This window comes from Mytilus edulis, chromosome 4 (assembly GCF_963676685.1).
Source record: "Mytilus edulis chromosome 4, xbMytEdul2.2, whole genome shotgun sequence".
Classification (NCBI taxonomy): Eukaryota; Metazoa; Mollusca; class Bivalvia; order Mytilida; family Mytilidae; genus Mytilus; species Mytilus edulis.
The window spans coordinates 39,526,415-39,554,237 of record NC_092347.1 but is presented as its reverse complement, the minus strand read 5'-3'; the positions used below and the strand labels follow the sequence as shown (position 1 = coordinate 39,554,237).

The 27,823-nt window shown below is 33.7% G+C and overlaps 1 long non-coding RNA gene across 2 annotated transcripts; it reads left to right on the top strand.

Moving 5' to 3' along the window:
• The first annotated feature begins 2,083 nt into the window (after positions 1-2,083).
• Positions 2,084-27,288, top strand: LOC139519673 (uncharacterized). Of its 2 annotated transcripts, none has more exons than XR_011663646.1 (2): positions 2,084-2,505; positions 26,318-27,288. It is a non-coding gene; the product is annotated as an uncharacterized lncRNA (long non-coding RNA). The 2 variants fall into 2 exon arrangements; XR_011663645.1 differs by lacking the exon at positions 2,084-2,505 and adding an exon at positions 19,177-20,106.
• The last annotated feature ends 535 nt before the right edge of the window (positions 27,289-27,823 follow it).

Below are 27,823 nucleotides of genomic sequence, written 5' to 3'. Positions count from 1 at the left end.
GTTGACACTATTAAATTGTCAAATTGTTACCTATTGTACATGTAGTATTTTAATCAGTAAGACTTTCTAAGATAACAATACGAATACTAAAAATCTGGACTAAAAATAAGGCGTATAGATACAGTTTTCAATTTGTTAGTGGGCATGACGTAAAACAGCGAAGCAAAGAATTCAACTTTATTTATAACTTATATAGGACAATGCTGTTGATTAAAAAATACTCCATTCCAGGACCTTTTGTTTTCCAAATAATTGATATTATTGTTTCAGTCCGACGGGTTCAAACAGAAATACTTGAAAGCAGAGAAAAACTGTGTATCTTATAATCGGCATGACTTTATCAGATGACAATACTAATACTAAAATAAGGCTTGCGCATAGTTGTGTACTTTAATTCAGTCACGGACCCGTGATATCACGGGTGTGTTCTAGTGTAGTTTAAATGTTTGATTGCTTTGTTTGAATAAACTTTTTTCTCAAGCATCGAATAACATGAAACAAGCTGCAGCCCCACCTATATATTGAGTGCAATGTAAATCTTAATTATAATGCCTGATCAAACAGTTATACAAACAAGTTCATATTAAAACCTTTAAACTACCTGTTTAAACTAAACCTATATATATATATATATTTATATATATATGACGTTCGCGTGTAAAAATCAAATTACGCCGTTAGTTACAGCTAGGTCATTTTTATGGTACCGGCGAAGAAAAAATAAGACGATTGAAAATATAAGGAAGTTCCAATCATGACTTATAGTAATATAAATATCCATTTACCCACGTGCATTTACCCGACAAATACAATGCTACTACCTATAAATCATGAGATAGCCGACCTTTATTAACAACGAATCGGGAAATTAAGGACGAACTATAAAACAGGACTTCACTAAAACTTTAAACTGGGACTAAATATTGAGCCATAAACTATAACTTATGTCAAAATTAGTTTGTCAATAGTCTAGGTCGACTCAGTGTATTCAAATAAGAGGGGGGAAATTACACACGGCTTCCGTAAGACAGGTAACGGTCAAGGATTTGGAAAACGGTCCTCGGACAATCCAATTTTGAGATTGAAGTGTACATGTGATACAGATACTTGTTAAAAGAGTTTGCAGATGCGGACTAAAAAGGGGGGGTCATATTGCCCGTCCCGTTTTTATGGTGGGGAAAAATGGTTGATTATTCAGGGAATCACTGTCAAAGCATGACTGGACCGGGCCTCCTTTTAAGCAGTCAGTAGGCTGTCAACGTATATTTGTTCCATCTGACAGAAGTTCCACTGGAAACTTTGTTATAAACGATGTTATAATACCTATTCCTCTTAGGAAAAAAATATTCTATACCATTTATTCCATTAGGAACACATACTGTAATATGTATTCCTGTGGAAATAATATTTCAGAACTTTTTTTTCCTTTTGGAACTTTTATTATTAAGGAACTTCTATTCCGTGACAGTCGTCGTCTCTTCGTCTGAAGACACATTTAGTTTCCAGACAATAACTTTAGTTTTAGTGAATGGATTTTTATAAATTTTAAACAGAAGGTTCAATACCACTAAAGGAAGGTTGGGATTGATTTTGGGGTCGTATAAAGCTGTACCCTGCGGAGCATTTGGTTGTAATATGTACAACAATCAAATATCAACCCACACCAAACTGAATGTAATTGAAAGACATCTAGAGGTCAGAAGACAAAAAAAAATTATATTCTTACATGTAAATATTTGTTTTATTTTTTAGTTTTATGTTCCACCTAGCTACCATTTTAGAAAACAGGGATTTCATTGCTAGTCTATTAGAGGGATATTTGATTTTCATTGGTTGTACATGTAAATATGGAATCTAATTTTATCATGAAGTCGGATTTGAAAATGACTTGGGGAATGAAGTCAGTAAAGACCGAATGTCAGTTTTTGTCTTATATATACAATGTATGTACTTCAAAATTTTAGTCTTACATGTATATAATTATGTGTAAAATTTATATCACTGATTCAGTGGCAATGGTAAATAGACACTGACAATTCTTAGAAATTTTTTTATAGTTCTGAATGTTTGTTCATCAGTTGACTAAAATTAGGTGGAGGTGTGTTCTTATTTTCAACACTGAGAGGGGCACTCCACCTATATCAATTTTTGCATGAAGCAAATTGATAGTTGCTAGATACTGAATGATTATACCACAAGAAAGTTTTAACCTGTGCATATATACTTAAAATACGATAAAAAAAAATCATGTCTTTTTCAGGACTTCTGATCCAACCATGTAGTATGGCATGTTATTGAGATATGGTTTTGGTCGATGGATGTTCGTGAGGGACCTGAAGTACAAAGTATATCACTGGATTTAGCTCTCTGTCTAAGTGTATTATTAAAGTACTTTGCTTTGAGCTCAGTTCATTGTTATGCAATTCATTCTTTGTGAAACAAAGATTTGACAGACAACACTCATGTACAAGGATTTGTCAAAGAAGTATCACCTCTATGTACAATGTAAGTAATAGGGAGATAAAAGCATTGACGTTACGCGCGATGTTCGTACATGTAAGCGTAACACAACGTCACGAATATTCCGTAACGTTCAAACCAAAACTTCGACTGAAACGTTGGTTTTAAGCATGTGCCACATTCTTGTAAGACTCCGCAAAATCGATGGTGCGTTTTAACTACTTATCGAAAATTGATGTACTTTAGATTTTTGAAAAATTAAGAAAAATAACATTTTAAAAAATCATAAAATTCTACCAATATAAGAGCTCTGATAAGCAAACAATTGACGTAGATTTGAGTTGAGTTAGTTTTTACGTCAAAAAATAGCGGTGCGACAACCTTATAAGCCTTTGAAAAATCGCTCATAAATAACCATATATCATTTTTCAGGATATTTGTCTTTAAATTCATAAAATTAAGCAAATTAACATTGATGAAGTAAATACAAATACTAACCTTTTTTCCATATTAGATAAATGTTTTTGATTCTCAAATCTGGAATACCAATGTTTTTTCCCGTGGGACAGATTTGCCCTTGTTGTATGGAACATTTTATTTTTTCTATGACGTCATCATAACGTCATAAAAAATGCATAAAAAACTGAAGGAACCTTTTTGTTAAATAATGGAAAAACCCGTTTTTCAAAATATTAAATACTTTAGACGAAAATCACAGTTTAGTGGTTACAATAAATGAAATATGTTACGCGGGACAGCCTAAAAATAGCCGTTTTTTTAAACTGAAGCTTGTCGCATGCAGCATGAAACATTGTTTCAACAATTATTTTTTTCTTTTTACTATACTATATATAAAAATATTAATTTTCGCGAACCATTTAGGTCACGGAAATTCCAAAATATGGCATCAGTAAGGAGAGTTGTGCAAATAATCAGTGGCGTAGCAAGGTCATTTCTAAGTGTACGCCCAAAACTTGGTGAGGCCAAAGAAACTGCTGGTAGAGGATAAACGGGGGCATGACTAATTTCAACGGATCTACTGATTGTTATCCCTCCGATATCCAATTTATAATACATAAATCGAGACCCATAATTGAAAGAATAAGCATATTTCTTACTAAATAGATTAGAGAGACCAAAAGAATGATAGAACATAGAAATATAGAAATGATGAACCCCCCCCCCCCCCCTGTTGGTCCCAATCCAGACCCCCATATATCACTGTGACATATAGTTTTGTTTCATATATTTAACTGTTTTTGTATTCAAAAAGAATATTTTATTTCTGTACAAAGAGTTGTTAATATATGTAATGGACAATATATACCATGCCCTGTCAGCTGAAGTCGTAATCTAATTTCAATGAAAGACAGTATTTGAAAGATTGACTCCCTGTGCATTCGGTTATTAAACGGTGGCCGATCGTCTGATTTAAATTGCCCAAAAGAAAGTCCGACTGTCGGTTTAAAAATTAAAAATGAACGAAAAACTTTTTGCTTCAGAAATTAACCATGAAAAAAACTAGGTTTCACAAAGTAATTGATATGTAATAAATTTTAACCTTCTACTGTAAATGCAAAAAGAAATTCCTTTAATTCAGAAAATACGGGAAAACGCATCATATATATAATTTCGTCATTATGCTCTGGATACTCATTTGACCATTAACAGTTTTTGTCCAGCTACAGTAAAATTTTACGAAGGTTTGACAAAGTTATTGATATCTTAAAACTTTAACTACATAATGAACCTACATGCACATAGTTATAATTTTGGCACCGCCGACGACATTTTGGATCAAAATGTCTCCCTTTCGCGACATAAATGTCAATGGCTCGACCAAAAAGGCAAACCACATATCGAATCTTAGCTCATAATGAATTGCTTTAAAAAAAGAAAGAAGGGAAAGTGAGTATAGAATTCACGGTCAATTTAGAATTTGACAGAAATAATATGATACTAATTTTCGTCACTTGTATTCGCAATTACAAGCCATTGAAGAAAGACTTAGAAGGTTGAGGTACTGTTAACAAATTCTTTTATTTTTATTTAGATGATTATTTTTTTACCAAATTCAAGTGTACGCCCGGGCGTTTTGACGTTAACGTAGCTACGCGCATGGATGCTGTGCGACGACCTCAATAACTTTGAAGTTGAAAGAAAGATAACAGCTTTGCACATTCCATCGTTGATGTATTTATCTCGTGTGTGATATATACTAATCAACTGGGTATGAGTGGAATAATAAGTTTATTATCCCCCCTCCCGCACCACCACCCAGACCCCGAGGTGCAATTATTGTCCCGAGTTGTAACTAAGGCTAAGTTTTAAACTGATGTCAACCTTAGATACCAGTATTGTGTTAATTTTTCTCTACTGACGGAAACCCTAAATGCTTCTTGTTTTCTGTTTCATTGACGTATACTCTTGCCGTCCTTGTATTTTTATTGCCACAAAAAATAACGATCATAAACCAAAAAATTAGAAAACGAGTGTAAAAAACCGCTGGGCCTCGAAACAGTAGACAAACTAAGATGTACTCAAAAGTATTACAGTAATGCAACTTCATACAAATTATCATTGTTTTATCATGGCACAACGGCTTCCTCCACGAATAAAAACTGGCAGCCACTAAATATTACAAAAGCGGTGATTAAAAGTGGTGTTAAAACACCAAAACCCAATCAAAATCATTGTTCTATCACAAGTAGGTCCTATCAAACTAACTACAATTAACATTAAAAATTGTCATTCAAAGTCATTAGGCCATGTCATCGGGGTCATGGCATCAAAACAGTCATCAGACTGATATTTACTGATAGTAATGCAACTTGAAACAAAATTTCATTGATTTATCACAGTCAAGTAGTGCGTAGTGCCTATTAAACTAACTAAGGCAGAAAACTTAACATTGGAAATTGTTCATTAATTCAAAGTTACTAGACCATGACTATGGGGGACATTTAGGGCATCAAAATAGTCGTTTAACAGATGTGTACTAATAGAAATGCAACTTCATATCAAATATTAATGATCTATTGCAAGTAAACAAACTAATTCAACAGAAAACTTAACAATTGTTGATGCCTCTTGGAAATATGGCCTTATGGTCTTTTTTCACCCATGTCAGTCATTGGCAAATGGGGTCATCGGACATATTTAATAACTAGATACCATATAAATGAAGGTTGTGATTATGTTTGGTGGAATTTGGCCTTGTAGTTTCAGAGGAAATTTTTTATCGGTATTTTTGTGAAATTTCAGTTCTATAGGTTATCAATTAGAGAAATTTTGGTAAGTATTACTTATTTATGTTAAGGTTCTACTGATGTGCTTCTCCAGATCTTTTTGACGGTCCGTTTTATCCCATTTATCTCAATACTATCTCCGATGACAGGAATGTCAACTCGACCTATTCGTGTCGAAAGGGAAAATCCAATCTATTTGATGAAATAACTTCTTCTTCAACGGTTCATGCATTATTTTTGTATTATTTGATAACCAATCACATTCACGTTGCATGTTTGCATGAAAATGGTTATGTACATGTATTAGTGAATTGTAAGGGCGATGCAGCATGCGAGGTCAGTGCGCGATCACGTGACATTATTGTTTGTAAACAAACATGCTCCCCGTGTAACACGTGTCTGAATTATCCTTTCAAAGTGTTATGAATCTTTCAATAACTATTTTATAATATTTTTTTTTTTGTTTTTAGGTTTGCATATCAGTAGTCTAAGTGAATTAGAAATAGTTCCGAGTTGTGTGTGGGTTTTTTTTTAATAGTGTATAGAATTAGAAGGTAAGTCTACATAAGTTATATGTACATGTAACTAAATTAAAGTCTAAAGTCTAAAAAGATGACTCCACTTTCCCTCTATATTTAAAACCCGCTTAACAATTCAAACAGCATTTGCTCCCCTTGAAAGCTAATTTGCCCCTTTCCCGTCATTTCCCTTTAAATTTGCTCAAAAGTCATACTTATAGTCCATTTACATTAACGGCTGATTTGTGATTTTACCATCTTAACTGAAATTTTCATATTGAACACATTTGACCATTCAGTATGAGTTCCGATGTTTTTTGTCTTATATGAAGGAGGTTTTAGGTCATGTTTTCCTAAACACCTTATTGCTATTTGTCTGTCCGGATTGTTAAAACCACAAAATCAGATAGTGATGAATATGCAAGTTTTCAACAATACCGGAAATTACACCTTATTTAATTATCGCTATTTAGTCCAATCTGGGAAAAACAGTCATACACTGTATGTACAACTTCCTGTTGGGGTCATGCGGCCGAAAATAAAGGTTTTTTAGTAGAGAGCTGAGGGAGGAAAACTTTAGAAAGCGATCATCAAGAAACTTTAATAGAGTATGATCCACTTTTTTTCCAAATTAAAATTGAAGTAAAAAATTATTTTGTTTAAAGTATTTACAATAAGTTAAAACGGGTCTCATTAAAAAGTATTGTGCATGGTGAATTGTTTCAACAGCCCCCAGATAGCTTCAACTGGATGAAAAAGTTGTGTAATTTTAGAATTTATCCGGTATGGAATAAATAGCGATTAGGTGTATTGACATCCACGAAAAAATATAGAAAGTAAAATACATGTAACTCCCCTTTAGGTTTTGATAAATATTGAATATGACATTAAAAGTTATAAAACTTTATTCTTTGAATATGTTTCTAGCGTAACATGCACGCTTAGTACTGCTTTTTATACGTCCGTCAAAGACGTGACGTATTATGGTATACAAATGTCCGGTGTCCGTCTGTCTGTCCAGCGTAAACATGTGGCACCGTAACTTGAGAACGACTTATCCAAATTTCATGAAACTTAATATTGTTGTTTCTTATGATGGTCACATGATCTGTATACTTTTTGGTGAAAATAAGATTAAAACTTTTTGAGTTACGACACATTGCAACTTAAACAGGGGTGTGTTTTTTAGCTCACCTGGCCCGAAGGGCCAAGTGAGCTTTTCTCATCACTTGGCGTCCGGCGTCCGGCGTCGTCCGTCGTCGTCCTGCGTCCGTCGTCGTTAACTTTTACAAAAATCTTCTCCTCTGAAACTGCTGGGCCAAATTTAACCAAACATGGCCAAAATCATTATTAGGGTATCTAGTTTAAAAATTGTGTCCGGTGACCCGCCCAACCAACCAAGATGGCCGCCATGGCTAAAAATAGAACATAGGGGTAAAATGCAGTTTTTGGCTTATAACTCAAAAACCAAAGCATTTAGAGCAAATCTGACATGGGGTAAAATTGTTTATCAGGTCAAGATCTATCTGCCCTGAAATTGTCAGATGAATCGGACAACCCGTTGTTGGGTTGCTGCCCCTGAATTGGTAATTTTGAGAAAATTTTGCTGTTTTTGGTTATTATCTTGAATATTATTATAGATAGAGATAAACTGTAAACAGCAAAAATGTTCAGCAAAGTAAGATCTACAAATAAGTCAACATGACCAAAATGGTCTGTTGACCCCTTTAGAAGTTATTGCCCTTTATAGTCAATTTTTAACCATTTTTCGTAAATCTTAGTTATCTTTTACAAAAATCTTCTCCTCTGAAACTACTGGATTAAATTAAACCAAACTTGGCCACAATCATCATTGGGGTATCTAGTTTAAAAATTGTGTCCGGTGATCCAGCCAACCAACCAAGATGCCCGCCATGGCTAAAAATAGAAGATAGGGGTAAAATGCAGTTTTTGGCTTATCACTCAAAAACCAAAGCATTTAGAGCAAATCTGACATGTGGTAAAATTGTTCATCAGGTCAAGATCTATCTGCAACAACAAAAGAAAGAGAGTTTTTCACGACCTCAGCTGGCTATACAACCCTTGCACTGGTGGCAAAGTGGGGGGGGGGGGGGGGGGTTACGCAACAACAAAACTACTTCACAACTTTCTCATTACTTTGCATTTCTTGTTAGATAAATTTTACAAAAATTCTCCCCTGAAACAACTGTCGAATTTAAACAAACTTGGTTTAAATCACCACTAGGATATCCAGGGACCACTGTGTATGATGACCCTGCCTGCCCACATGGCTGAAATAAAACATAGGTTTCAAATGCACTTTTTAGTATTATATCTCTGAAACTAAACGACAGTACAACAGTTGCATTTATCATGCAACAATTGTAAATAAAAATATCAGGTGAGCGACACAGGGTCCTTGGACCCTCTAGTTTCACATGTCACACCGTATCTCAAAACCAATTCTTGATTATGGCTTAAAACTTTAAACACTTCTTAGTTACATTAATCTTAATATCTGTATACTTTTTGGTGATGATTCAAAATTTCATTTTTGAGTTATTGAGTATTTATCATGTTTTTTCCAAGTCCGGATCCATAATTAGTATCAAAAACCGGAAGTGTGCCATTTGGCCACAGACCACAATTAATTTCTCTATCATTTCTTTAGAACATTTTGTATCATTAAAAAAATTGCACCATGCCCTTTTGTCAAATTTTTTGTGTGTCTTATGTATAGCACTAGTCCAAAAATATATCCAAAATTCAGAAAGATTGAAGCAATCACTTTTACAAATATAGCCAATATACATCCATACCCCTATGGACAAGTCAAGAGATGTTCCGAAAACTGTAAATATGACCTTTTTGCACTTGGCCTAATCACTCATTCCATATCAAAATCAGTTTAAATACAACATCCAAAAAATTATTTCACCTCTCATCTTTCATTTCCACCCAATAAAATCTAAGAAATGAGTGGGGAAGGGAAAGAAAAAAATTAAGGAAAAATACACTCTAATTAAAAGGAACTACGAAAAGCGGGGTCATTAATTGTGGTCTTGGGCCATTTGCAATGTTTATGAAGCACCTGCTGTGCAAATTTCTTGGATTTTAACCTATTTGGAATACCTTTTGACATTAATAAAATGTTTTACTGCCTTTCTATGCAAGAGGAAGCAAGAGAGAAAAAAATATGTCATTTATCAGAAGCCTGTGTCAAAAACAGGGTCGATTGATAATTTTTTTTAAATTTTTTTTTTTGAAAGATCCAATAAAAAAGTTAGGGTCGGTCGGGTTACCTGAAACAGGGATCTTTTTTTTCTCGGCCCAAGGAGAGTTGTTCAAATAATGTGAATACACAGAACCCCCATCCAATTACGGTTATTTTTGGAAAACAAATAGTGTGATTTGTCAAATTCAGCTGATTTTTTAATCGTCTGGAAAAAAGTGTACATTTTATGAGGTAGGATAATCCCAAGCTTAAAAACACCCGATCCCGGAGTCCCGATAAAGGTCCTATCCCCCCCTCTTTTATGGTCATGTCTAAGAATTACTGTTTAATCTTCATTTGGCAAGAATACTAAAGTAAAATACCCCCATTTCTACCCTCATACATGTATATGGACAGATCATATGTTATCCTATGTCATTTGAAATTGTGACGCTAGAATGCATTGAGGTCAAGGTGAATTCCGAGTATTGTCTGATAAGTTAAAGTCCGAGAAACTCAAAAAAAGTAAATAAACAAGAAGGAGGAAAATAAATCTTTCTATATATTTCTTTCGCCAAATTCTTAAGCAAATGACGAATTTTTATCGCCACAAGTATTATTTTTCGCAAATTTGGGAAAATGGCGACCGCCAGTGGAAACCCTGTGTGAGGACACCCTATCAAGCTTGCGCTCGTGTTGTGTTAAAACATTTTTAGTATGCTGAAAAATAAACAAATAATCGATATTGTAAAATATCATTGGTTGAAAAGCCAATGATTTACATACATGTATATACATAAATATATCAACCATAAAATACAACTAATTTAATTTACACCACAGTCCTGTTGGAAAAACCTTTATGTCTATCATGTACATGTATATAACTTATCTCATTCTAGTCCATTCAACTGACAGAATCAGTGTAAATTTCATGAATTCTTTAATATCATGCAGAGCTCCAGATAAGCTGCGTATTTGCGTGATCCCGCAATACAAATAATAGAAAACCCAATGCAATTGTCCATTGAAGGGTTCAACAACCCAATTAATTCAACGGAAAACCCAATTATATGCCAAAACCATGAGTTCTCAACCCTTTTATTGGCTACCGTTTGTGTTATTAACCCTTATCTGTTTACAGTCGTCGCTTAAACTTTTTTTTATAATATTTATAATTGGAAATTTCCTGTCGTTCTAAAAATAGATCCCTGCATCAAGTAGCTGTAATGGGTCCCTGTGTTTGAGTTTTCCGTTGCTTGATAGGTACACGTGTTTTTGTAAATATTTCGATCTTCTCGGTGTTTATCCAATTAGCGTGTGTCATGTAGTCATATTTTCTTTCGCATTGCTCGGGATTTTTCATAACATACATCGAATTAAAACGAAAGTGAATGTCCGGTTAAAATATTGAATAGAAGCATGTTTTCGGCTTATTTTGGAAAATTGAGGGAAAGTTATGATAACAAGACTCAGCTAGTGTCTTTAGGAACAGTCCATCGAACGCACGGGCGTGTGTGCGTACCATAACGAAAACATTGCTAATAAACACAGGGTTTCATCAAAAACGAATTCAGTTGGAAAAAGTGAAAGGCCCAATCAATTATGAAATGATAAAGCATCAGAAATCAAAAGTTCTAATAAAATACAACTAAACCCAGATTTATGTAAATTGAATAAAAGAAAATCATTCAAGTATAATTAGTTTATATACTATTTTTATACGACCGCAAATTTTGAAAAAATTTTCGTCGTATATTGCTATCACGTTGGCGTCGTCGTCGTCGTCCGAATACTTTTAGTTTTCGCACTCTAACTTTAGTAAAAGTGAATAGAAATCTATGAAATTTTAACACAAGGTTTATGACCATAAAAGGAAGGTTGGTATTGATTTTGGGAGTTTGGGTCCCAACATTTTAGGAATTAGGGGCCAAAAAGGGCCCAAATAAGCATTTTCTTGGTTTTCGCACTATAACTTTAGTTTAAGTTAATAGAAATCTATGAAATTTTGACACAAGGTTGATGACCACAAAAGAAAGGTTGGGATTGATTTTGGGAGTTTTGGTTTCAACAGTTAAGGAATTAGGGGCCAAAAAAGGGCCCAAATAAGCATTATTCTTGGTTTTCGCACAATAACTTTAGTTTAAGTAAATAGAAATCAATGAAATTTGAACATAATGTTTATGACCACAAAAGGAAGATTGGTATTGATTTTGGGAGTTGAGGTCCAAACAGTTTAGGAATAAGGGGCCAAAAAGGGACCCAAATAAGCATTTTTCTTGGTTTTCGCACCATAACGTTAGTATAAGTAAATAGAAATCTATGAAATTTAAACACAAGGTTAATGACCATAAAAGGAAGATTGGTATTGATTTTGGGAGTTTTGGTCCCAATAGTGTAGGAAAAAGGGGCCCAAAGGGTCCAAAATTAAACTTTGTTTGATTTCATCAAAATTGAATAATTGGGGTTCTTTGATATGCAGAATCTAACTGTGTATGTAGATTCTTAACTTTTGGTCATGTTTTCAAATTGGTCTACATTAATGATTAAGGTCCAAAGGGTCCAAAATTAAACTTAGTTTGATTTTGACAAAAAATGAATCCATTGGGTTCTTTGATATGTTGAATCTAAAAATGTATATAGATTCTTGATTATTGGCCCAGTTTTCAAGTTGGTCCAAATCTGGGTCCAAAATTAAACTTTTTTGATTTCATCAAAAATTGAATAAATGGGGTTCTTTGATATGCCAAATCTAACTGTGTATGTAGATTCTTCATTTTTGGTCCCGTGTAACTTTTCAAATTGGCCTACATTAAGGTCCAAAGGGTCCAAAATTAAACTAAGTTTGATTTTAACAAAAATTAAATTCTTTGGCCTCTTTGATATGCTGAATCTAAACATGTACTTAGATTTTTGATTATGGGCCCAGTTTTCAAGTTGGTCCAAATCAGGATCTAAAATTATTATATTAAGTATTGTGCAATAGCAAGTCTTTTCAATTGCACAGTATTGTGCAATGGCAAGAAATATCCAATTTCACAATATTGTGAAATAGCAATTTTTTTTTTAATTAGAGTTATCTTTCTTGTCCAAAATAGTAAGCAAGAAATATCTTATTGCAAGAAATTTTTTTAATTGGAGTTATCTTTCTTTGTCCATAATCAACTTAAATCTTTGTTATATACAATATACAATGTATATTCACTTTTTACTACCATTTTTACCATTCAGTGATAACAAGCAGTTTTTTACATCTCAATATTTTATGATGTATTTAAATGAGTAGTTATTTTTGCAAACTCCATTAGAATGTTTTAATTGAGATTAGTTTTGGAATAAGGGAAAGGGGGATGTGATTAAAAAATTGGGTTCAATTTTTCTCATTTGAAATTTCATAAATAAAAAGAAAATTTCTTCAAACATTTTTTTGAGAGGATTAATATTGAACAGCATAGTGAATTGCTCTAAGAGAAAACACATTCATTCTGTGTCAGAAACCTATGCTGTGTCAACTATTTAATCACAATCCAAATTTAGAGCTGAATCCAGCTTGAATGTTGTGTCCAAACTTGCCCCAACCGTTCAGGGTTCAACCTCTGCGGTCGTATAAAGCTACGCCCTGCGAAGCATCTGGTTTATTCATTTTACGGTTAATTAATGAATACACACACCATGCACACAGCCACTGATCAGGCACTGGTCTCAGAATTTATCATATAAAAGTATAAGACGAGTGCCTGTGAATACACATATCCTTTTTTTGAAAAAAAACTGTTTGAAACTGGACACAAATTTAACCTACAATTGCTTCTCAGTGAATAAACCAAATAAAACAGCTAGCAAATAACCCTAACCAAAACCCTAAACCAAATAAAAGAGCTAAACAAAGACAGAAACATATTACATGTATTAATTTAAGATGGAAAAAAATTGGGGTTGATATTGCCTAAATATTCAATATTGTGTTGATGAAAAAACCCAATACATGAAGGAGCTTGGTGGTGAAAAACCCAATTTGATATTAACCTGAGGGGTGAATTGGAATTGATAATGCAATTAAAAAACTTTATCACCCAATTATATAAGAAAATGGTGGGTAAAAACCCCAATTTATGAATTCTTATCTGGAGCTCTGATCATGTACATGTATAATCATGGACTATTTTTTTATATAGCAATATCTGTTAGCCATTTAGAGGTCTTTTGCATTTAAAGTTCAGTTTAAGTGGGCTTATTTTGCGAAAACGAAGTCAATTTCCAGATCATAGTTTACATTTTCTTTATATTTTGCTGTGTCAAAATAACCTCAATATCAAGGACAATATATAGACCCAAAAACCATCTATCACATTCTACACATGAGATTTTAGCAGGAAAGACTGTGATTGGAGTATTTAACCATTGCAACTTTTTAATTTGATCTCCTCCACTAATTGAAGTAGAATATTTAATGAAGGTGTGTCCACAATTTAGAATATGTTTATATATGTTTAGAAATGATGTTGAGCCTGTTTTATAAATTGAAAAGGTTACATTTTCCCCCTTATTTCAAAATCTAAGCTTGAACCTCTGCGGTCTTACAAAGTTGCCCCCTGCCGGGAATCTGGTTGTAACATGTACAACAATCAAAGATCAACCCACACTAAACTGAATGTAATTGAAAGACATCTAGAGGTTGATATCAGAGGCGGATTTAGGGGGGGGGGCCTGCTTTTTGAGAAAAAATTTGTTTGCTTATATAGGGAATCACTGAATCATGACTTGAGCGAGCCCCCTCTTAGGTCAGTCAGTGGGCCCCCACTTGAGAAAATTTCTGGATCCGCCACTGGATATACAGTATCTAACAGAAGATGAAAAAGGGAACAATATGGTGAATTTTAGAGATTTATATTATTTCATGTACATGCATTTGAAATATATCAGATATATTGTTTCGATTTTTTTTAGTTCTAAGTTCCAAGGTGACCTAGCTTCCATTTTAGAAATCGGATTTAAATGCTAGTCTATCAGAGGGATTTTTCCTTTTAATTGGTTGTAGATATGGAATCTTATTTTACCATGAAGTCAGATTTGAAAATGACTTTGGGAATGAATGTCAGTTTTAGTCTTATATACAAACATGTATGTACTTTATAATTTTAGTCTTGCATGTATATAATTATGTGTACAATACATATATCACTGATTCAGTGGCAATGGTAAATAGACACTGACAAGTCTTAGATCTATAATATTTTATAGTTTTGAATGTTTTGTCCATTGACTAAAACTAGGTGGAGGTTTGTGTGTTCTTATTTCCAACAGAGGTACACTCAACATATATCAATATGTGCATTAAGCAAATTGATAGTTGCTAGATACGGAATGATTATACAACAAGAAAGTTTAAACCTGTGTTTATATACTTAAAATATGATAAAAAAAATCATATCTTTTTCAGGACTTCAGAATCCAACCATGTAGTATGGAATGTTGATGAGATATGGTTTTGGTCAATGGATGTTAATGAAGGACCTGTAGTACAAAGTATATCACTGGATTTAGCTCTTTGTCTAAGTGTATTATTAAAGTACTTTGCTTTGAGCTCAGTTCATTGTTATGCAATTCATTCTTTGTGAAATAAAGATTTGACAGAAAACTCTCATGTACAAGGATTTGTCAAAGTAGTACCACCTCTATTTACAATGTAAGTATTAGGGAGATAAAAGCATTCTATTTTGATTTGAACCAAACATATTATAAAAAAAAAGAACAAATTTTCCCGAGAATGCTACTCCCACTACTAGCAATATGATGCTAGGTTGTTTTAATACATCTGTAGACTGTACTGCCTACTTATGACTCGGTCCTGAGTGTAAATGGTCCTTCAACTATGTGGGGGAAAATTATAAGGCTTATCAATTTCTAAAACTCTATTTCATTGTACATATTTGAAATTTTTATACAACCACAGAAATTTTTGCAGTTGAAATACATGTAGGTATCCTGTCGTCGTCTTCCCAAGACGGATGGTTTCCAGATAATAACTTCAGTATAAGTAAAAAGGAAGCCATTTAATTATAACATAATATTTATAATCATAAAAGGAAGCTTGGGATTGTTTTGGGGCGGTTATATATATATATAGTCCCTAAGGTTTATGAATAAAGGTTCCAAAGGTGCCCAAAACAAGCATTAATCTTGTGTCAGTACAAAAAGTTGTGTATAAGTATTTCAATTGTTCTGAAACTGTACCATAATATTTAATACCATAAGTAGAAGTTTGGGGTCTATTTTGTGGGTTATGGGGCAAACAGTCGAGGAATTGAGGGCCAAAAACAAACATTTTTCTAGATTCAAGACAATAAATTGGAGTTATCTTTCTTTGTCCAGAATGGTTGTTGAATTAATATAACCTAAAACCATTGCTTTATGAAATCTTCTTTGAAAATTGGAGTTATCTTTCTCTGTCCAGAATAGTAGTTGAATCGACTAAAAATAATGCTATATATACAATATACAATGCAAAATTCACTTTACTACCAACTGATAAATTTAAGCAGTCTTTAATAGCCATTCGGTGATTACAAGCACTTTGATTATCATTCTAGGGTTATCCCCTTTCACAAATGGAAAAATTTCTCAAGTTTGTCTCAACTAAATTTAGTGAAATGTGTATATAATGCTTATTACCGGTACCTCTAAACTCGGTTTAAGTTCAATTTTTAGCAGCTTCACTTTTACAGTTCTTGATTTATGTACCTTTATAACGTTATATGCTAGCGGAGGCATCATCACCATGACTATGACATTTACACTTTAATACTTTATGATGTATTAAAATGAGTAGTTGAATAATTACTGTTGCAAACTCCATTAAAAATTTGATTTGAGATCATTTTTATACAACCGCAAAAATTGAAAACTTTTTGGTTGTACATTGGAATCACGTTGGCATCTTCGTCTTCATCCAAAGACATTCGGTTTTCGCACTCTAACTTCAGTAAAAGTAAAATAGATATATATGAAATTTAGACACAAGATTTATGACCATGAAAGGAAGGGTGGGATTGATTTGGGGTATTTTGGTCTCAACAGTTTAGGAATAAGGGGCCAAATAAGAATTGTTCTTGGTTTTTGCTCTATAACTTAAGTATTAGTAAACAGAAATCTATGATATTTTAACATAAGGTCTATGGCCACATAAGGAGGGTTGGGATAGATTTTGGTAATTTTAGTTCCAACAGACAGGCCCCAAATAAGCATTTTTCTTGGTTTTTGAACAATAACTTTAGTATAAGTTAATAGAAATCTACAAAGGTTTATGACCACAAAAGGAAGGTTTGGATTAATTTTGGAGTTTTGGTCCCAAGGAATAAGGGGCCAAAATTAAACTTTGTTTGATTTCAGCAAAAAAATGAATTACGGTATTGTGCTTCTTTGATATGCCAAATCTAACCATGTCCAAATTTTTAATTTTAGGTCCTGTTTTCTAATTGGTCTACATTAAAGTCTAAAGGGTCCAAAATTAAAATAAGCTTGATTTTAATAAGAATTGAATTCTTGGGGTTCTTTGATATGGTGAGTCTTAACATGTACTTAGATTTTTGATTATGGGCCCAGTTTTCAAGTTGGTCCAAATCGGGGTCATAAATTATTATACTATATTGTGCAATAGCAAGAAATTTTCAATTGGGCAGTATTCTGCAATAGCAAGAAATCTTCAATTGCACAGTATTGCACAATAGCAAGAAATATCTAATTGCACAATATTGCGCAATAGCAAGAAATTTTCAATTGCACAGTATTGCCAATAGCCAGAAATATTCAATTGCACAGGATTGTCCCGTTTTCAAATTGGTCTACATTAAGATCCAAAGGGTAAAAAATTGAACTTTATTTCATTTCAACAAAAATTGAATTCTTAGGATTCAAACGCATTGATCTCAGCAATTTCTTCACTGTCGTTCCCTCAATAACTGCATTAAACAGTTTCTAATCATTATTCATTCAAAACCTTTTTATTATACCAATGTCTCACACACAACATATTATAGTATACTGTTGTCTATCAGTCCATCATCCACACTTCAGACAATAACTAGAAAACACTTCCCCTACTTTCAAGAAACTTTGTTGAAATGCTTATATCTATTGACATTAGCTCCACATCGATTTTATAAATTTTAGAATTTTCGTTTCCATGTTATGAAGAGAGATTTTATCCTTAAAAAAGAGAGAATTTTCCAATTTTGAACAATAACACAAAAATGCATCCATCACCTTTAATTAAACTTTGGTGAATTGTTTAAACTATTGACCTAAGGTCCCTTTTGATTGTAATAAATTTCAGATTATACATTTCTGTGTTATGAATTTTTATATATGCTTAAAAAAAGAAGGGATTTTATAGTTTTTGGACACCTATAAGTGCAGGAGTTTCTGGCTACATTGAAAACCCATTGGAGACATATCATGCGCTTACTGTGCAGCTATTTATTAACAAACTCCATATTCAAACACTCAAACAACTAATTCATAGAGAGGGGTGGAAGTTGAAGCCCCCTTTTTTTATCAGTCAATGCATTTGAATGAAGACATGTACATGTACACATCAACTCAATTTGTTAATACACATTTCCAGTCTAGCTTTCAATACATTTGTAACGACTTTTAACCCCACTGACAATTTGCGTCTGTGTCCATACTTGTTTATTTAAAAAAAAACATTTTTTTTTCAAATGCGTACAATAGCAATGAATATGATATCACAAAATTAAATATTTTGGACTTGCATCTTGCCAACTACACCGATTTTCCAATGAGGTACGAACATCGCGCGTAACGTCATTCTATTTCGATTGTTCATTGATCAAATTAAAAAAAAAGTTACTAATGATACTGAAAACCACCACAAAATAATAGAACCATACAAATAGTAAGCAAATACATATAAAAAAGATGTGGTATGATTGCCAATGAGACAAGAGACCAAAATGACACAGAAATTAACAAATACAGGTCACCATATGGCCATTAGCAATGAACAAAGACAATACCCCATTATCAGCTATAAAAGGCCCCGAAATGACAATGTAAAACAATTCAAACGAGAAAACTAACGGCCTTATTTATGTACAAAAAAAGAAACAAAAAAGCGAATATGTAACACACAAACAAATAAAAACTGAATTACAGGCTCCTTATATCATGTTATCAAATCTATTTATCATCTCCCATTTAGAAAAAAAAACACATGAAAAAATTAACCTATTATGTGTTGCTCTCCTAGCTACAAAATGAATCCAAAATCAAAGATGTGGAATATATTCGATCATAATCATTTGGTAACTAATGTAGTTACTGTCTCTTCCATGTCCGTCTTGAACATAAAAACTAAATATTAAATAAACAATATTCCTAATGTTCAGGTTGGTTGTCATCGTGCAACGCCGTTAATAACACGATATAGGAAAACATAGAACTCCCTTTTGTCATAATTAAGACACTGTCAAACATCCAAACATACTATCCACACTCATCTGTGTCCACACTTGTTTAGAATATTAAAATTCTATTTAGGTATTTGCCAAACCTCAGGTAAACAGAGTGAGCGTCTTCTGCTATACATGCCTCATCCGACAAGCTAATCCATTTTGACTGAGTTAGTTTTGAATTATATGACAGTGAATAGTACACCAAGTTTTAAGATCAGACGTTTTTTTTAAATACAAATGTAGAAGACAATACAATCTTATCATATCAATACAGTTACATAGCTATGTTGAGGGAACAACACGGGAACGGGATAACTATCTTGTGGAAACGACAAAACATCTTGAGGGAACAACATATTTGTTCTTTCATAGCTGCATTCGCCGTAGTTTATATAGTTCGATTGTAGTCAATCAAAATCTCTGCTTTAGCTTTTCAGACCTTTGTTGAATTTGAAAATGTAAATAAATAATAAATGTACGGAACATATCTTATTGAAAGCAAACGATGTGTCTACTCTATGCAGGACTGAATTTGTGCTGAAGCTTAACTTAAACGGTACCACTAATAGTCGATAACCACTCTGACTGATTTACTACAATTGATAATTCTGAAAATGTATTAATGTTCCGGACCATATGAGTATTTGGACCATACGCGTATGGTCATGACCATATGGGTATATACTCATATGGTCCGACCATACGCGTATGGTCGGGGTAATTAACACGTTTACTGTTAAGACTTTACTTTTAATAAGGTATGATCCTTCTAGTTGTCACGTCATTGAGAAGACGCTGTCAAAGGTCGATTAATCAATTAATTAAACAATTATCTTAATAAAAAATAAACAGTTTCATATAGTAAATTTTACTCACTGGTCAATACTATAGTAAACACATTTTATACCAGTCCTATGGTCATTACCGATTTATTGTTACAAGTGAATGGCAATATGTCGTCTTGGGAAGATAACTTTCAAATATTTCTGAATGAACTTTTACAAAAGAAGTCAACTGTTTTACTAACTGATGAAAAGGTTGAAAGGATAAAGAGTCTTATAATTGACACTAAAGACGGACAGAAAACAGATACACCCAGATTTCGGCAATATGTCAAAGACAAAGGATTCCAACTTGTAACTTGTGCCGTTTTAGGTTTAGAGAATGAGCTGTGTGTTCCAACAAAAGAGGTTATAATTCTACATATTATGGCTTTGATTAATTTTTAATCTTAACATAAATCAGCATTAGCAGTTCTTTAGCAGCGCAATATTCAGAATTTTCCTATATGTGTTTTTGTTTTTAATTGCTGTCATCGCATCTTATATGGTTTTTAATAGTTGTAAAATAAATAGACGTTTTTTAGTTAAAAATGTTATTCCAAAAATCAGAATATGCATGTGGTATGACTGTCAATGACACAGCTCTCCACTAGAGACCGCATGACGTTGAAGTTAGCAATTTTTAGGCTTTCAACAATGATCGTTTTATTCATTCTGTAACTCTTACTAGCTTATTTCTTATACCTTTCTTTCGTTTTTCCCCTCAGGAATGTGAGAGACCTGGCCTTCTTGCACACTGGCGTCGTGTAGTGACAGTCGAAAATATGTTCAAGACTTTAAAGCTAGTTCACGAAGGAACTCGGTCTCATACATGTTATCACAAACTATTCAAAGATGTTGAGGATACTTTTTACGGCGTCCCGAGAAGCCTTTGTAAGGAATTTATTAAAGGATGTGTAAAATGTGCGTGTAAGAAACCTCAAAATAACATAGCACCGTTAAAACCGATTTCATCCAAACATTTTATGCATAGGGGTCAGTTGGATTTAGTTGATAAGCGTGCAGATCCTGACGGTCCATTTTGCTGGATTGGACATTACATAGATCACTTTTCCAAATTTAACTTTTTCTGGCCACAAGAACGTAAATCCGCCATTGAAGTTGCACATAATCTAAAGGTAAATTATGTATAATCATGTAACCTTTGAATTATAAAATTAATCTATTTTCATGTTACCAAGGTTGTGTTTTTTTATGGTAAAGTTTATTGTATAATTTCAACGTTTCTTGTACATATTTGTAAAATACCTATATGGTCCAAATACTCGTATGGTCCGGCCCGTTTATAACCAAACGAGTATATACTCATATGGTCCGACCATACGCGTATGGTCGGACCATATGAGAATACCCATATGGTCATGACCATACGCGTATGGTCCAGATACTCATATGGTCCGGAACAGTTACATAGATCTCATTTTTTTCTTCTTTAAGACATAATTCATAAATGTATAACAGTTAGCTCTTTTTTTTTCACATTTTTTTTATATCAGCGCTGTTTTTAGCAGAATTGTGGTAAAGGTTTTCCTCATTATTAAATGTTGTACATTGGACTATAACAATTGCTTTATACACCCACTTCATATTTAAACTTTGATGGAACGTTCTCTCACTGGCCATCACACCACATCTACAAAGCTACATATATGCAAAAAAGCAGTTGGAATACCATCTAAGGCATTCGGCAAACTAAGTTCAACGAGCTCCTATGTCTGATTTCGTCTAGGCGGATTCGGACCAAAATCAGCATTTGGAAAAGCCTCAAATTGTGAAAAGTAAGTCATTAAAGTTTTAATGACTGTACTTTTTATTTCCTCTGGAATATATTTATTATCTTTTGATTTCATGTGGAATAACATTGAAAGTTGAATAATAAATCAAGAATTCAAAATTGATACTTTAAGCTGGAAGAGTATTAGTTTAGGATAAAAATAAGCCAAAGATATTGATAGGTCATGGAGCTCCTTTTTGAAATATTTGATTTATAAAATATGGCGGGAAAAGGCTGACTCGGACTTTTACCTGATATTAGCATTGGTATTATTCATGGTTCAAATCAAAAGAAAAAAATCAAGAATCTGATTAAATTTTGTCAAATGACCCTTTATGAGTTTTTATATGACCGCAAACAAAATGTTGCGTCGTATAATGCTATTATCATGTCGTCGTCGTCATCGTCCGAAAACACATTTAGTTTCTTGACAAAAACTTTAGTTTTAGTGAATGGATCTTTATAAATTTTCACCAGCAGGTTCAATACCATTGAAAAAAGAATGTTAGGATTGATTAAGGGGGTTATGGTCCCAATAGTTTTGGAGTAAGGGGCCAAAAAGGGGGCCCAAAATAAGCATTTTTGTAGTTTTCAAACAATAACTTGTGTTTGAGTGTATGAATCTCTCTGAAATTATGCCACACGTTTCTAGCATGAAGGGATAGTTAGTTTTGATTTTGGGGTTATAGTCCCAATAGTTAAGAAATTAGGGGCAAAAAAGGGGAAACACAAAGTTTTTCTGGTCAAAAGACAATTTAAAAGCAGTGTTAGGGAGGTAATTCAAAAACATTTAACATACACTGTTGGGTATGTCAGATTTACCTCCCTAACACGACTTGTAAATTATGTATAAAGTAATGTCAGGTTTTGGACTAATTGCAAAAAAGGGGGGTGGTAGTAGCTTTCAATTTTTTTTCTCCAAATTTCATATTTTTTCAAAAGTTTAAAGAAGAATCTTTAATTTAATAATATTGTGCAATAGATTTGTATGATCTTGACATTTGTTTTGTGTAAGAAACCCATGTAGTGTCAAAAATTTTATCACAATCCAAATTCAGAGCTGCATCAAGCTTGAATGTTTTTTCCATACTTGCCCCAACTGTTCAGGGTACGACCTCTGCGGTCATATCAGGCTGCACCCTGCGGAGCACCTGGTTAAGTCTTATGTTAAAAGATAAATAGGTGTTATGGGCAAACTATTTTACTTTGTATCGTATGGAAAAACACCAAGGAGTCCGAACATTTGACCCTTAGTCCAAAACCTCACTTAAGTACATCCTTAGCGAATGAAAAAAATTGCATAATTTGCCAATTCCCAGACTCTTTCCAATTCTTTATTGTGCCTCCACCTAAATGTTCTCAAACTTAAACACAAGGTTTTAAACAGCAAAGTCAGATGAAGTTCAAATAATTAATTTTGATAGCATAATAATTTTGGGATGCAGACTTGTACAAATATATCCCATAATTCTTGTAAGTAAGATAGTCCAATTCTTTCTTATCAAATCCTATTATAGTTTGTATAATGTCAGCCAGGGGTACTACTAACTTGTACGAGTAATTTTTGTCAAAAAGCGAGACAAAGGTATGCTGTTTTAGCGGCGTCAACATTAATGTATTAGTTTGTGATTATATTTTAGGTCTAGTTTATGGTGAACCACAAGTGGTAGGTCAATCATATTTGGTATGCAGTTATATAAGCATTGGCACATCTCATTTCCATGGAGATTATTTGGCCCTGCCCCCTCAGTCATGGTCTACCTGACATCAAAACTTTTGCTTATTTTACATGTATTAGTTTGTGACCAGGTCAGTTTATGGGGAACCACAAGTGGTAGGTCAATAATATTTGGTTAAATGCATAATTTTACATCTCAAAACTTGAGAATTTTATGGAATTATAAAAAGAATTTACTTATGAAAGTAAATTTTTGAAAATATTAAGGGGAGATAAATCAAACATTAAAATTAACTATATATGTATATTTTATTTACTTCTTCAAGTAAATAAAGATTACTTGTACAAGTTGTACTCATGACTGAATATGTTATACCCCAGTCCCACTAGGCCACGATCGCACTACGATCTGTGAAAAAAATGCAAATGTTGATGATCGTAGTGCGATCGTGTAGATCGCAGTAAGGTCGTATCACGGTCGTAGTGAGGTCTTCAAGATCGTGGAGAGCGTGGTCAACTTTGAACATGTTCAAAACAATCGTGGTGCGGTCTTGGCGAAATCAGGTCGTAGTAGAAGCGTAGTGAGAGCGCACTAAGATCGTAGTAAGATCGCAAAGGTCGCTGTACAATCGTAGCGAGAGCGTAGCGAAAGCGTGATTCTATTCGGAGAGACTGCGCTACGATCGCAGAGCGACGTTATCACGACCTCACTACGACCATCACGTTCTCACTGCGACCCAACTACGCTTCCACTACGACTATACCAAGCTGTTCACGACAATAGGACGATTCTAGCACGCTCTTGTCGTCCTCATCACGCTCTTCTTACGACCTTACTACGTTCACACTACGACCATCATTCTTATTGTCATTTTCACATAAAATATATATATAAAAAAGCTCCCTAGATTTTGTTTGTTTGAATGTAATTATCCATTTGCTCTAACGGCTCAACCATGCTTCTCGTTTTTATATAGATTAGACCGTTGGTTTTCCCGTTTAAATGGTTTAACACTAGTAATATTTTTGGTCCTTTATAACGTGTTGATTGATGTGAGCCAAGGCTCCGTGTTGGAGGCCGTACCTTGGCCTATAATGGTTTACTTTTATAAATTGTTACTTGGATGGAGAGTTGTCTCATTGGCACTTATACCACATCTTCCTATATATATTGATACATCTATATCATCTCTGCTATCGTTCACTAAAATATCGTCATTGAGCTTTATGGACCAGCAATAGGTTGTAATTTAGGTTGGATTGGTCGGTCCGACATCTCTGCTTGATCAGGATTCGTTACTTTGCTCCCTCTGCCTCTACATTAACTCCTACCACCATGTCTACGTATTCTGGTAGATTTTGGTGGTATGAATGTATTGTTTCTGAGAAATCTACGATTTAATCAGAAATAGAAGGAATTGAACTGTATTGATATGGAACACGATGTTGACGTTATTGCTGAGAACGTAGTAAGATCGCGCTATGAACGTAGTTTAATCGTTGTAAGAACGTGTTATAATCGCAGTAAGATCGTGTTGCAATCTGATAACTCGTGGTATGGTCGTAGTGAGAACGTGAAGAGCGTAGAAAGATCTTGATAAGCGCACTGAGGTCGCAGAATAAGCGCGGTGAGAACGTGGTATAATCGTAGCGGGATCTTTGTAGAAACGTAGAGAGGACGTAATAGCATCGTGAAAGCAACGGAAATTTACATTTTCATGCCGCTCATACCGCGAACTCACTACGATCTAAATTTATTTTAGATCGCGGTGAGCGTGGTGCGATCGAGGTCTAGTGGGACTGGGGCATTACACTATAACAACCTTTGAATATATTACACTATAACAACCTAATCAGACTGCTAATCAGAAATGAAGAACCATTTTTTTCCAAAAGGAGACTTTTATAAAACTATATTTGATAAATAATTTGGATAATGGGTTGCTGAAGTGTCTTTTTGTGAATTTTGGTCCTCAATGCTCTTCAACTTCGTACTTTATTTGGCCTTTTTAACTTTTTTGGATTCGAGCGTCACTGGTGAGTCTTTTGTAGACGAAACGCGCGTCTGGCGTATATACTAAATTTAGTCCTGGTATCTATGATGAGTTTATTTATTCTTTTCTGTAAATTTTCCTTGTTATACAGATACACATCACTTGTAACCTTGTGATTCTTTTATTATGGCCCCACAACAAAGTTGTCGGTGCCATATAGTTTTACCCTTTTCCGTAATTCCGTCATTCCGCAAAAAAACATTATACAGAGTTTTTTTTCTAAACGACTTCAGATATTGGGCTGATTTTTGGTATGTGAGTTAACTATGATGAGTTATAGATCAATTTTAAGTTTCGTTCCGCTCCACTAACTTTTACCGAAATTACGGGCTTTGGATTTTGAAAAATTGTTGAAAATCACAGTTATTTAGACTTTTTTTCCAAAAACCTTCAGATATTGGGCTGATTTTTAATATATGAGTTAATCATGATGAGTTACAGATAACGTTAAAGTTTCGTTCCGCTCCACTAATTTTTGCCGAAATTACAGGCTTTGGACTTTGAGAATTTGTTGAAAAATCACAGTTATACAGTCTCTTTTTCTAAACGTCTTCATGATATTGGGCTGATTTTTGGTATGTGAGTTAACCATGATGAGTTACAGGTCAAGTTTAAGCTTAGTTCTGCTCCGCTAATTGTTGCTGAAATTACGGGCTTTGGACTTTGATAAATGATTGAAAATCACAGTTATACAGATTTTTTTCTATATGTATCCAGATTGTGAGACTACCATCATGTTTGTGTCCACATGTGTTTATATTGAAATTGCAGATTTTTAAACTTTTTGGGACGAGGCCATTCGTGTCGCATTGACACATTTAGTTAAAGAAAGAAGGAGCTTCAAAGTTTATTTCAGAAATTCTGTATACAATACTGTAGGAATTTTTTGATAATTTGAATTACATATTAAAAAAAATAACAAAACTGAATACAAAAAGGTTAAAAACTGGATCTGCAGTATAAGTTTCAAGAAAAATATGAACAAGAAAAAATAATTTTACCTGTAGTTTATATTTATGCTTGCGTCATTTAAAAATTTCATTTCATTTTCAGATATGGTAAAGCAAGTGTCGAAATGTACAAGGAAAACTTAGATAAACTAGATCAGAGATTCAAAGAATGCCTTCCAGAAGAATGTTAAAGTATTATGGAATGCTACTTTAACTATTAGTAAAGATGCTAGAGGAGGCTTCATTATTCCAGAGATTGAATTTATGAACTCGACATTAAGACTGGACATTTTAGAGGCTTATTTTTATGCTCGACAGATAATATCTTCGAATGGATATGACTTTTTAGATCTTCATTACTATCTCCGTATTCAGCTTCAACGCAGAGTTGGTGACGGTATCCACTGGGACATGACAGCTCATCGCAGAATCACAAATCTCATCTGACTCATTTAGCAGAAGCATGATTACGAGATCAACCATACCACACTCCATTCCAATTACCTTCATGTGTTCAACAGGCTTTTATGTTTAACCAGTTAATATTGAAATTTGTCAAGATACATGTTGTGGTCAGTGTCTAAACTATTGACACGTTTCCAAAGTGTACAAAACATACACTTTTTTCAGACCCCCACCCTCGCTCATAAAGTGTACATCAACCATTTTCAGATTTCAAGACAAGAATCAATCATTGTTCATAAAAAGAAGATCCTGTCTATTAAAGTTTAGTTTATAATACAGAAATTTGCATTGAAAATAACATGAAACATATCTGACTATTTATTTGATGACATCAATGAGTGAACCCTGTGGAAATGAAAAAAATCCGGAAATAAAAAAAAAAAGCTTTCTGTAAAAAATGTTATTTTTTTTTACCCCCCTCCCTCTAATTGTACGCTTTTTACACTTTGGAAAATGGTTGACAATTATTGATGACCCCTTACTTGAAATTCATTTGTAACAGTATAGGTAAGTAAGTGGCCAGTTTGATCATTTATTGTTCACTTCTTATTATGGTATAATTGCAATTGTTCATATATTTGTTTTCTTATATAAAGTTAATTAAAGTTACTTGTTGGATAGTTACTTAAAACTATGGCTAGTCATTTGTCTTTTTACCATTAGATTCCACTGAGTTAGCTTTCAGACATGATATCCTTTTAAGCTCACCTGACCGAGCTTTTGTCATCACTTGGCCTCTGCATCCATCGTCATTGTCAGACATCGTTTTTTACAAAAAAATTTCCTCTGAAACTACAAGGCCAAATTCCACCAAACATAATCACAACCTTCATTTATATGGTATCTAGTTATTAAATATGTCCGATGACCCCATTTGCCAATGACTGACATGGGTGAAAAAAGACCATAAGGCCATATTTCCAAGAGGCATCAACAATTGTTAAGTTTTCTGTTGAATTAGTTTGTTTACTTGCAATAGATCATTAATATTTGATATGAAGTTGCATTTCTATCAGTACACATCTGTTAAACGACTATTTTGATGCCCTAAATGTCCCCCATAGTCATGGTCTAGTAACTTTGAAGTAATGAACAATTTCCAATGTTAAGTTGTCTGCCTTAGTTAGTTTAATAGGCACTACGC